The sequence below is a fragment of the Euprymna scolopes genome, chromosome 31, assembly GCF_053919585.1.
Source record: "Euprymna scolopes isolate OS-2025 chromosome 31, ASM5391958v1, whole genome shotgun sequence".
Classification (NCBI taxonomy): Eukaryota; Metazoa; Mollusca; class Cephalopoda; order Sepiida; family Sepiolidae; genus Euprymna; species Euprymna scolopes.
This window is the reverse complement of record NC_136512.1, coordinates 67,440,490-67,452,196: the sequence shown is the minus strand read 5'-3', so window position 1 is coordinate 67,452,196 and position 11,707 is coordinate 67,440,490. Positions and strand designations below refer to the sequence as shown.

The window sequence follows — 11,707 nt, the reverse complement described above, 5'->3', positions numbered from 1 at the left end:
TAGTATCACACTTGGTCTATCATAGGTGAATTTGCAAGAAATTGCAGAGAGAAATCATCATATTTTTAGCAAAATGCACAGTTATTTATCAATTTTTTTCTTTTTTTGGTATCGATTCTTCAAAGCATTACCTATTTAATGGTATATTAACAATATTGGGCTCACTGTAAGAAAATTATTAATTTATTTTTCAAAGATTTAAAAGTAGTGTTTTTCGCAAAAATAATGAAAATATAAAATATTTTTTTTTTTTGCTAATCTGAACGATAATAATTATTATTAACATATTCAACGAATTTAACACATCAAAACACAAAAGATGAAAAATTAAACACATTCAAAATTCGAATTTTCAACCTTGTAATCTGATACGTGCGGAGTTGGGGTTTTGTTTTTTGTACGATACTCACCCTCCCCACAATACAATATATTTTGTTCAGTTTTGGCTAATTATTTTAAGCATATTTGTACCCATAAATAAAGAAGGTAAAAATATATATGTATAAATATCGATTAAGAAAAAAAACTACACCATCATAAAGTTCATTGTTCACTTGTTAATTGGTGAAAATTTCATAAATTATTTGATTTTTGGCGGATTTTTAAAGAGAGTCCAAAAATACTTACTCCCTCCTTCCGTTTTGGCCATGAATAATCAAGATTCTTTGCTGAAAAAATGTTATATTTTATAAAACGAAATTTGAGTTCATAAACAGTAACATATTACAGAACAAATTTCAATATTAAATATCATGAAAGTCACAATGTAACAATTTTAAGAGAACGATCTCATTTTGATTTAATTATCGGGGTGAGCGCGAACGCAGACCCCACACTTAGAAATAGCGCACCCGAGTCGTCCACATTTGGGACGATCGCAAAGGTCAACCCAACCGTAGTGCAATGGAAGGGCCTCGCTCTGGGAGAACGGCCTGGATGATCACCGTTTACCCCTGTGCCAGGTAAGTATGAGGTTTCCGGGGCGCCACTTGCTATTTTTATATTACACAACTCCACATACTAATCACTTCGCTTTAAAACCAATAAAATAACACAAATTAAAATGTAAACAACATGGACACATCACAATTTTTATATTAAAAAAATAACTAATTCATAACAAATAATTCCATCTCATTTAAACTTACAAACATTTACACAAAATACGACATTTTTTAAAGAAACTTACATTTTGTCTTCATTACGAATGTCAAGGTCGTTTACACGTCAACAACAAATAATAAATTCGGTATCTTTTCAACAGAAACAAACCAACAAAAAATTACTTAATTACAAAAATAGAAAAAAAAAGATTTTCATTTAATTGAAACAAAATACAGTAAATATATTAAATATTCGTTTTTTTTTTGTTTTTTTTTTTCCTGTTGTCTGTGTATTTCAAATCACGAATTAAACAACAAAAAAAAATTCGAGTTGAAGAGTTGCGTCCCTTTTTGCGTCGGCTGCCATTTTAAAGATTGTCGCTTATTTCTTATCATTTTTGTACTCCTGTAGTTTACGGATCGTACTAAGATTTGTAGGTGTATATTTAGAATTACAGTTTTAGATGAGATAAGTCATTGGTACCGTTGGTTTCAAACCCGATAATTAGGACCGTTCTAAATACCCATATCAAGCTCTCTTCAGCCAATACTCATCTCTAATCTAATTGCATATATATATATGGTGTACTTACTCGTCACGAAACAAAGATGTTATATTTTTAAAATCATGATGTAAATTGGTCAAGTAGTTTCTTTTTTTAGTGAAGAAAATAAAATTGTACGATTTTTAGCGATTAAGTATTTTTGGTGACCATTGATGAACTGGAAAAATAAATAAATCTCAGTAGTCGAATTGAGTTGTTCGGCCAAAAAAATATGGCGTCTATCGCCTGTCCCATCCAGTTCATCATAAAATTTGATTTTCTTAAATTAAAAAAAATAAACATAAACTACTTGATCAATTTACAAGTTATTCTAAATGGCCGTATTTTGGACCATATCGGATAACTTTAGCTAATATTTACATTATTAAAGTTATTTCTCAATACAAAATGTGTATTTCTCGATAGAGTTTAACTCGAAAAAATTATATTTGACAAAATAAATAACTATTAATAATAAACAATAAACTCACACCGCGATTTAGTGACTTTGTCATTTTTGGAATATGACATCTTTATTCCGTGACAGAGATTTATATGATAAAGATTTTTCTGTTTTTTGGGGTTTTTTTTTTTTTTAAATAAGTGTAATCTATAACATAAATCTCACCTGTTTGTTTAAATGTATGTATATATGCATGTATGTATGGTGGTGGTGTATGGTGTTCAAGATCTGGTGTGGACGTGTGTTAAAAGCACACAGATGTCTTAGCGTCGTACTGTGACTGTGCTTCTCCCAGACAAATTAATCCCACGTGTATGTCGTGACCACTGCCACGCAGACGGAGCTCTGATGAACAGCGAGTGTCCTGCGTTGTATAACTGGACCTCCATTACCTTGTGGGCCAAGGTTCTTTTAACCAAAAGCTAAGGGTGAGGTAACCCTGCCAGAAACCTCCAGAGAAGCTTAGGCCCTGTAAGCTGCGGCATACATGACCCATCGGCATGTGGAATATGCTCTGGTGCCCAGCAACCTAAGTCCCAGTCATAGATCAAATGGCATGATGGGTGAAGAGGGCTCCGTAAGCCGTGGTGAAGGCAACCTCTCTAGGAGAAGGAAAACCCTGATAAAGAACCTGTGGCGACTGCAGCATCCAATGATGTTCACTTGCTCTTCTTTTTGGTTCAATGTGGCAGTTGTTTAGAGAGTGGGATTGTCTCGGTGCAAAGTCTTTCCTCAGTATAAAAAGCTTTAAGCATAGACATTACTTGAAATGTAATGGAATACACATTTTACCATCAGTGTGTATCAAAAAGGCTGGCTGTAGTCTAAAACGTCAAATGGACACTCAATGGGGACTGATACGAATATGGGCGTCAATAGAAATAAAGGCTCTGGAACATCCAAGGTCTGGACCAGCAGGTGTTCAGGGCACCACAGCCTGGACCCGGTCATCAGCAGATGTGCAGGACTATAGAAGGTTCATAGAAGTGACCGTTAGGCACATACTGCTAGTGGCGCTCATGTCTGCCTCATTTGAGCCAGAAATGTATTAAGTAATGGCAATACTCGAGAACGAGTTTGCTGTCATCATGTATGTATGTATGTTTATTTGTTTGTATGTATGTCTGCCTAAAACTTTCGACAGAAGCGACGGATTTTTACGAGATCAGTATCGTTTTGAAGCTCGACCTTGCGGATGACAAATATCGAAAAATTGGCTAACAACACTCTAAACTTGGCACTTTTCTACAGGGAGGGGGTCGCTTTTTTTCGCTGATATTTTCGAAAATCATCCCCCTCTTTTCGATTGACTAGCTTCGTGAAAATTCGTCGCTTCTGTCGAAAGTTTTAGGCAGACATACAAACAAACAAACATACATACATTTAAACAGACAGGTGAGATTTATATTATAGATAATCAATTTTCTACCTTATTTTTTTCCATAATTTTTGTATATGTTCATCACTACAACATCACAATTAAGTCTTACATAGCGTCAGTGTTAACTATATATGTAAGGCGTGTACATAAAGTGCGTGGGTATGTAATGAGTTTCTTTGCGTCATCTAGTGTTTCATAATGTTCCTTGTAGATATCTGTACAACTGTTTAAATACATAACACATATCGATACAGTTTCAACACGACATATCACATTTTATGAACAAACCTTTCTTTTAACAAGAAAAGGGACGGAAGATCTTTCTGGGGAATTACAAACAGGAGAACTGGAACAGAACGCAAATTTAGCGAAACGAAATTAGCGAGTTGACTGTACAGCCTAGCAAGAAAAAAAAAACAAGATAACAACTCGACTGCTGATAACAACTAATGAAAACATGTTTTAATTTTTAACTACTTTGTACTTGTTATGAATAACTAAGAAATGTTTTGTTTTTTCAACTAGACTTTAGTTTCACATAACATTTTATTAAACAAAAGATAACCTCTATCTCACAGAAGAGATGTTGCAAGTTTGTCTCTGTTTTATTGTTATTTTCATGGCAAGTGCTCGACTGAGCTTCAATCTATGGGACCCCCTTGCCAAACTTTCACAAGAAACACTCGTCTAGCTGAAAACACTATTAATAATTCCCCCCTCCCACTCTTTATCTGTGCCTAAACCTAAACGTAGATTCCATGAAACAAGCTGCTTTCTTAGAACTGCACGCCTGTGGAATTGTCTTGTTTTCCTGCTTTCCAGCTGACTTCAATCTAATTGTTTTCAAGTCCAACATAAGCAAGTTCTTGATGAGCCGTTCCACTTAAGTTAACAACTTTACCGAATTTCCATTACTAACAATTACTATATTGTTCAATTCACTACTGTACACTCTTAACCCTTATTATGTGATTCTTGATAAGTGGTGATGCCTATGTAAAAAAAAAAAAAAAAAAAGTTGAATTTCATAGTCTGATTTCATGGCAATTAATTGCCAAACACGAAAACATTACCTTCATTCATCTGGGTCTTGATTGACAATCTGCAAACAGCTGCAAAGATTCCTTCCAAAGAAACAACCAGGAGTCTCCGGTAATATTTCCAAACAGCTTTTATTCAAATGCTTTCTCGTTGGAAGATTGCATGCATATTAGATTCTACTCCGCTGCCATAAAGAGCCCTGAGCTCCTTCTTTATTAGAATAGCGAAATTAGAAATATTGAATTTCAAGTAAAACCAATAGTTTTTAAAGAGACAATTAGTGGAAATTGCTTTTTGTCCAAAAAAAGGGAAATTTCGGTTCTTGCGTACGCGTGCGTACAAGCGTAAAGTGACTTGTCATATTGAGGAGGAATTTTTAGCTGGCAGTTTTTTTTTAAATAAGAAAGTTTTGGTAAATGAAAGTTTTTTTGGGTTTGTATTACTGTACACATAAATTCGAAAAAGTTGTCAAAAAACAAATATATAACAAATAAATGCTATCAAAGGCAAGATAAGTTACTTTTCTACCTAACTGGATATATTTTTTGTGTTTTTATTCAATGTAACATGTTTATTCAGCTCGAAAAACATGCAGTGTTTACCGATGTATTGGAAAATTCAAAATGGCGCCCAACACTCTCTTTAACATGGTAAGTTTGGGAAAAGGTGTTATACATAATAAACTACACAAAATACTATTTATAAAAACACCGAATATATGTCCACTTATGTCACGGTAACATATATTGAGCGAATTTCTAACAGTATTTTGTCTAGTTTATTATTTATAACATCTTTTCCTGAACTTACCGTGTTAAAGAGAGAGTCGGCCGCCATTTTGAATTTTCCAATACATCGGTAAACACTGTATGCTTTTCGAGCTGAATAAACATGTTACATTGAATAAAAACACGAAAAATATGTCCAGTTTGGTAGAAAAGTAACTTATCTTGCCTTTGATAACATTTATTTGTTATATATTTGTTTTTTGACAACTTTTTCGAATCTATGTGTACAGTAATACAAACCCGTTTTTTTTTTGTTTTTGTTTTTTTTCGGTCAATGTCGATAATACACCAACGCACAACTTAACCTTAAAATAGCCATTTTTATAGGTTTTCGAGTATGTTATAAACGAATATCACATTCAAAATTGGGGAAGGGGGATTCAATTATAGAAGTTGTATAGTTTTTAACGGGTCCTTCTGCGGTTGATGTATTATCGACATTGACCTTATTTTTTTTCTTTTTATCATAAAAATAATTGTTTAATCATGAAAATGCGTGATTTCTTTTGAAAAGGTGAACCGGGTGAGAAAAAACAAGGGTACTGGTCGCGATTAGAGTTCCCTGTCGAACACCCTAAAAAAAACACTGACTTCTCCCTTAGTTGCCATAGTAACTAAACGATCATGAATTTTTATCGACTTTGTTTTACTGTTTATGAATATTGAAATAAAAGACATTACTACACATTTATTAACAATATCTCACTTTTAATCACTTTTATCGACTTTTTTTTTTTTTTTTACTGTTTATGTGTCACTTTTATCGACTTTTTCTTTTTTTTAAATAGCATTTTCTTTTTAAATGACTACGCTTTTACTGTTTATGAATATTAAAAGAAAAATAATTACTAAACATTTATTAATAAAAAAATGGGTGCTAGTGCAGTGCAGTGACTGCAGTGGAGTGCACTTTACTGTGCTATATTTTAAATCGTATTTCTAAGCTTAAGTAAAGTTTAATGTTTTTTTATTCAATTGTAAGGTTAAAGTAGAGAATAGGTACAAAACACCCTCCCCATGTTAAGAATGGCTTTTTAAATAATAACGTTATTTCAGCACGGATCAATAAGTGCACTTGCACTAGTACAATATAAAAAAAAAGTGGGTTTGTATTACTGTACACATAGATTCGAAAAAGTTGTCAAAAAAATATATATATATAACAAATAAATGTTATCAAAGGCAAGATAAGTTACTTTTCTACCTCACTGGATATATTTTTTGTGTTTTTATTCAATGTAACATATTTATTCAGCTCGAAAAAGCATACAGTGTTTACCGATGTATTCGAAAATTCAAGATGGCGTCTCACACCCTCTTTAACACCGTAAGTATGGAAAAAGGTGTTATAAATAAAAAAACTATACAAAATACTATTAAAAACCCGCCGAATATATGTCAACTTATGTCACGGTAACATATATTGAGCGAATTTCTAACAGTATTTTGTCTAGTTTATTATTTATAATACCTTTTCCTGAACTTACCTTCTCCGAGAGAGAGTCGGCCGCCATTTTGAATTTTCCAATACATCGGTAAACACTGCATGTTTTTCGAGCTGAATAAACATGTTACACTGAATAAAAACACGAAAAAATATATCCAGTTAGGTAGAAAAGTAACTTATCTTGCCTTTGATAACATTTATTTGTTATATATTTGTTTTTTGACAACTTTTTCGAATCTATGTGTACAGAAATACAAACCCAAAAAAGTGAGACAAACAGTAAAACGTAGTCATTTAAAAAGAAAATGCTATTTAAAAAAGAAAAGTCGATAAAAGTGACACATAAACAGTAAAACAAAAAGTCGATAAAAGTGATTAAAACTGAGATATTATTAATAAATGTGTAGTAATGTTTTGTTTTGTTTTTCAAAATTCATAAACAGTAAAACAAAGTCGATAAAAATTCATGATCGTTTAGTTACTATGGCAACTAAGGGAGAAGTCAGTGTTTTTTTAGGGTGTTCGGCAGGGAACTCTAATCGCGACCAGTACCGGTTAGAACTTGTACAACATTTAACGGGCGCTTCTGCAGTTTAATTTACTGTTTTTTCCATAAGTAACGCCCCCCCCCCCATTTATCGTTTTTCCGTAAGTAACGCGACGCGCCGACATAGACCATGTAATAATTACCAATAATGTGGCTCAATTTTATTTAATATTTGCAAAACATTAAACCAACTTTTCTTTCACGGAAAAAAATTCAGGAATTTCTTTCGTTTAAAATCAAAAAAAAAAAAAAAAAAGAATTTAAGTCGTGAAAGTTTAGACAGGTATTAATCGGCAAATATCGTAAGCATTGTCACTGAAATATTTACTAAAAAAAATGAATACTTGCAAATTGCATGTGTTAATGGTTTCTCCATTGATTAGTTTTGAGCAGTGTTACGATTGTCTAAGGCGTTAAGAAGGGAGGAGGAGGGGTAAATGGGAAAGAGGAGGGGAGAAAGCGGGAGGAGTGAGAAAAAGGAAGAAATCAACAAATTAATGTTTTTTTTTTATCATTATTGTTTTTTCTCGGTTTGAAATTCTTTATACTTTACTGGCAAACGAAATATCCATATTTTAGAGAAAATAAACGCTAGCCGCTCCATCCAAATTTTACCACTAGATTTTATACGGATTCTCCAGATCTAGCGGGAAAACCACTAAATTGGCAACACTGTTGCGGATGAGAGATAAAGAGAGGGAGAGAGAGCAAAAGAGAGGGATATAATAGTAAGGGAGGAGGAGGAGGAGGAGGAAGAGGAGGAGGATGTGTATTAGGAGAAAAGGAAAGATATATTTTGAAAAGTACATATGCAATTTAAAAAAGCTAGGTATTTAATGACGAGCAAACATTTGTCTATTTAGCCATGAAAAACTTTTTCAGGCCAAAATAAATTTTTAAAAAAGCTCCAAAAAATGCCAAATTGATTTTAAACTCCCAAATTAATCGAGCGTTTTTCCGTTTTATTATTTTTTTTTGAGTAAATTTCATTCATACTTTTATTTTGTGCTTGTTTTATTTTATTTTATTTCATTTTAAATTTATTTTAATTTATTTTCATTTTAATCCATTTTAAATTTATTTTTATTTTAATTCATTCTAAACTATTTTATATTAATTCATTCTAAATTTGTTATTTTATTTTCATTTTAAATTCATTTTTATTTTATCCATTTTTTTTTTGTACATTTATAATAAAAAAAATTGGTTTGTCCACTTATAGTTGCGTAAGCATTTTTATTATTATTATTATTATTATTATTATTATTATTATTATTATTATTATTATTATTAAGCACAAAATAAAAGTATGAATGAAATTTACTCAAAGAAAAAAAAAGTCAAAACAGAAAACACACTAGATTAATTTGGAGTTTAAAATCAATTTGGCATTTTTTTTTGGCTTTTTAAAAATTATTTTGGCTTGAAAAAGTTTTTCATGGTTAAATAGACCAATGTTTGAACAGGGTCCACACTCGTCATTAAGTACCAAAAGCTATTTTGCATTACTTTTTTAATTTTCGTCAAATTTTACGGCACTTCTGCATAACACGGACGGCGCCATTGTTAGGGGGCGATAACTTCAATTTCTTCTTGGTCAAATAACACGAGAAATAAATAAGATTTTTTTTTTTGCTGAACACGAAAATATTTGAAAACCAAAACATTTATTGTATAAAAATGTATCAAAATATAATTGTAAAAACATTTATTGAAAAGTCTGTGTAAGAAAATATGATTTTAATAAAATAATTTTTGAAATAAAGCAACATTGTGTGTTTTGGTATTCGTTAAGATTAATCAAGATAGTTAAAAATGAAAACATTGAAGAAAAAAAATATGTTGTACGTCCTCGTTAGGAAATTAAGTTCTCATTAAAAAAAAAAAAAGTTCACTTAATTTGATCAAGTAGTTTTTTTTTTTCGTTAAGATTAATCAAGATAGTTAAAAATGAAAAATGGACCTGAGGTAATCTTGTCAGCATCAGACAAAGCCAGATTCTTTCCTGAGAACTTTGCAGCTAATTTTACCCTATGTGACCAAGGCCGTCAACACTCCTTATTTTTGCTTGTATCAGAAAACACGCTATGCGACATACAAATATCTGTGCATGATGTTGCCAAGCTAATCAAAAGCCTTGATTCCAGTAAAGCAACCGGCTCTGACGGCATTCCAATTATAGTGCTGAAAAAGCTTCAACCAGAACTAGCTCCCATATTTACAAAGCTGTTTAAGTGCTGTCTTAAGAAGAATTGCTTCCCAACACCATGGAAAACCTCGTCAGTATGCCCTGTATTTAAGAATTTTGGTGATCGGTCATCTTCCTCTCAGTACAGACCAATTAGTTTCCTGTGCGTCATGAGTAAGTTGCTGGAATCTGTGTTAAATAGAGAAGTAGACAAGTATGGAGTACTGTTGCCACATCTGAGCAGGAGCTGCTAGAAAGGATTTCTTGCCTTGATAGAGTTCCAAATAGATTTTGTAGCTTCATAGGGGATGTCCTTTTCTCTTCCCTGCAACCTCTTTCTCACACAAGAGATATTGCGAGTTTGTCTCTGCTTTATCGGTATTTTCATGGCAAGTGCTCGACTGAGCTCCAATCTATGGTCCCCTTGCCAAACTTTCACAAGAAACACTCGTCTAGCTAAAAACACAATCAATAATTCCCCACACTCTTTATCTGTGTCTAACCTTAAATGTAGATTCCGTGAACAAAGCTTTTCTCTTAGAACTGCACGCATGTCTTCCGTTTTCCTGCTTTCCAGCTGACTACAATTTGTTTTCAAGTCCAACGTAAACAAGTTCTTGATGAACCATCCCCCTAAGTAATCCAATTTACAAAATTTCCACTACTTATTTTTACTACGCTATGATCCCATTGATTAATGTATTGACCCTTATCCTCGAGTGGCCTCTGGGCCTTGATAAGCGGTGATTCCTATGTCAAAAAAAAAAATGAGGAAATAGAGAGATAGATAGAAAGAAAACACTTACAGAAATAAAATAAAATATGTACTATATACATTTGAAGCCAAAACAACGCATTATTACAAAATAAACAGACATTTATTTTGTTTTAAATTTATATTGAAATTCATAAATATATTTCGAAGCAAAACTTCATCTTCAGTATGTCTTTTTCTTTTTTTTTCTTTTTTTTGGCCATGTTGTTGTTGGAGCAGAGAATCAGCAAGTAGAAGTCCATTAGTTGTTTTTATGGTTAGTTTTTTTTAAATCTCGGAATGGTACGTTGGTCACACGAGATTCACGTTAAGATTTTTGTTCCTTAGAAGCACTGGTTGAGTTTGAATAAAATAAGATACATATTATATACGTTTGAAGCCAACCAGTGCTTCTAAGGAACAAAAATCTTAACTTACTGAAATACTTTTTTACAACAGTAAACCATTTTATCTTTTACGTCTGTACAAAAATAAGTCAACAACAGTTGCTTCCCCTTATCTGTCCTCGATATCTCTTTTTTATTGTAGTAAATAAATCCGAGTAAGTTCTTTGAATATGATGAAAATATCCACAAATGTTCATCCAAAGTTCTTTTGATAATTCCCGTAGATTTGTCTTTTCTGGCAGTTGAGTCTTCTCCACCTTGTTTGGTGGAATTTGGTGGAATTTCCTTTCTTTCTTGTTCACACTGAAAACGACTCTCCTTTTGCAATCCAGCTATACTTAGCCATGCAGCATTATAACCTTGTGTTAGGCCATAAGCAATTTCTTCATTGCTAGAAGAAATGTTCTGTTTTTATCTTTCTATACTGGAATATTTCGGATTATGTCTTTAATGACATGTCTTCTTCTTTGATGGGTTTATAGTCAAGTTACAACATCAGGATAAAACATAACTTTCACTTGGTTAGCTTCTCCAAACTTCCTGACTTCCAACTGTTTTAAAGTTCAGTTAAGACTGTTCTAATTTCGGCCCTTAATAAGTAGTGACTCCCAAGTAAAAATAAATAAATAAATAAAAATAAAAAATAACACATATTTTTCATGATATGGAACAATTTTTATTCATGTAAGTATGTAAAAAAAAAAAAAAGTTGAGAATAAAATTCCAGACATGTCCTATATGGGGTAAGTTGGCCTCTTCAGTAGAGAGATTTGGCCACAAATGGAAAGAATTGGTCACATTAAAAGAAGTTAGCGTTTTCAGCTCCCAATACCAAAATGCAACAAAATGAGCATATTTACATAATTTCTGCATCATAATAACATCTGATAATATTCTGAAATAGGGCAAAAATAAATAAATAAATAAATAAAGAATTGCAAAACAATTTTAAAAACATCCTTTCTCTCAGTCGTCTCTCTCGAAATCAGATATAGAGAAAAATGTTTCTGACCCATCCACAGAAACATACAAACCTTTTATAT

General features: G+C 32.3%; 1 non-coding gene across 1 annotated transcript; it reads right to left on the bottom strand.

Annotated features, from left to right (window-relative positions):
• Window positions 1-806: 806 nt before the first annotated feature.
• LOC145255908 (U1 spliceosomal RNA) lies at window positions 807-970 on the bottom strand. Its single transcript, XR_013863918.1, has one exon. It is a non-coding gene; the product is annotated as a U1 spliceosomal RNA (small nuclear RNA).
• Between the last annotated feature and the right edge of the window lie 10,737 nt (window positions 971-11,707).